Source organism: Halyomorpha halys, unplaced genomic scaffold, assembly GCF_000696795.3.
Source record: "Halyomorpha halys isolate HHAL.00 unplaced genomic scaffold, Hhal_1.1 Scaffold216.1, whole genome shotgun sequence".
Lineage (NCBI taxonomy): Eukaryota > Metazoa > Arthropoda > Insecta > Hemiptera > Pentatomidae > Halyomorpha > Halyomorpha halys.
Window position 1 is genome coordinate 1,055,890 of NW_027114440.1, and position 907 is coordinate 1,056,796.

A 907-nucleotide genomic window follows, 5' to 3' on the forward strand; every position below is an offset into this window, starting at 1 on the left:
CTCTTCCAGGATATTTGCATCTCCTTCTTAAAATCAAACTCAGTATCACAATCGTTTTTCGTCTCGTTACATTAAATAATTGATCAAAAACATATGCTACCTACTTCTTCCTAAGCGTGCACTAATTTCTTCTGTATTGTCTATTACAAGTCTATTATTGAATTTTCTCTTATCAATCAATGATCGGCCATATGTAAAATACATATATTTACCCGATATAACAAAAAAAATTTTTTGATACAGTTTCCTTTTAAAATCAGTGCTATTCTACATACTAAACACAAATATTGTTTTTTTATTTAAAAATCAGGCTGTATATAACTTTTTTTAGTTTATCTTCTACCCAACAATTTATAGCATAGAAGAGGAAGGGGTACATTATGGTTTTATTTTTTCGTCAATTGTTACTGTCGGTCACTATTTTTTTACCAAGTTATAATAATGGTTTAATAAAAAATTGTTATTGGTCTACTTATTACATTATTTACTTAAGTAAACTAAGAAATATGGGTGCACTTACGATGCTTAAAAGCATGACATTGTGGTTTTTTTTAAGTCTCCTTTCTCATTATCGATAAGATTAGGTAAACAAAAAATTAAGAAAACAATTTATGTTATTCATTCAATACAAAACGACAGAGGTTAAATAAGAAATAAACAAAGAGATGTGATTTCTTCAGGCTTTTTAACGACCTGGAAACCTTCAAGAAAACATAAATCCTTTATATGTTACACAATTTCATAAAAATATAGCAGTCTCAGAGTGGTAGTGTCTGGATTCATTTTCGGGACTACCACAAATTTAATTCTGACACACCTGGGGCCTGTTTCATAATAAAGTACAAGTTAATAGTACAAGTCTTTTACTTGTACTTTGTACTATTTCGAATGATTACTACAAAGTACA

The 907-nt window shown here is 28.8% G+C and overlaps 1 protein-coding gene across 1 annotated transcript in view; it reads left to right on the forward strand.

Moving 5' to 3' along the window:
* The window catches only part of Octalpha2R (alpha2-adrenergic-like octopamine receptor), a 617,568-nt gene that overhangs the window by 467,990 nt on the left and 148,671 nt on the right, over window positions 1-907 (forward strand). The gene's annotated exons all lie outside the window — the stretch shown is intronic.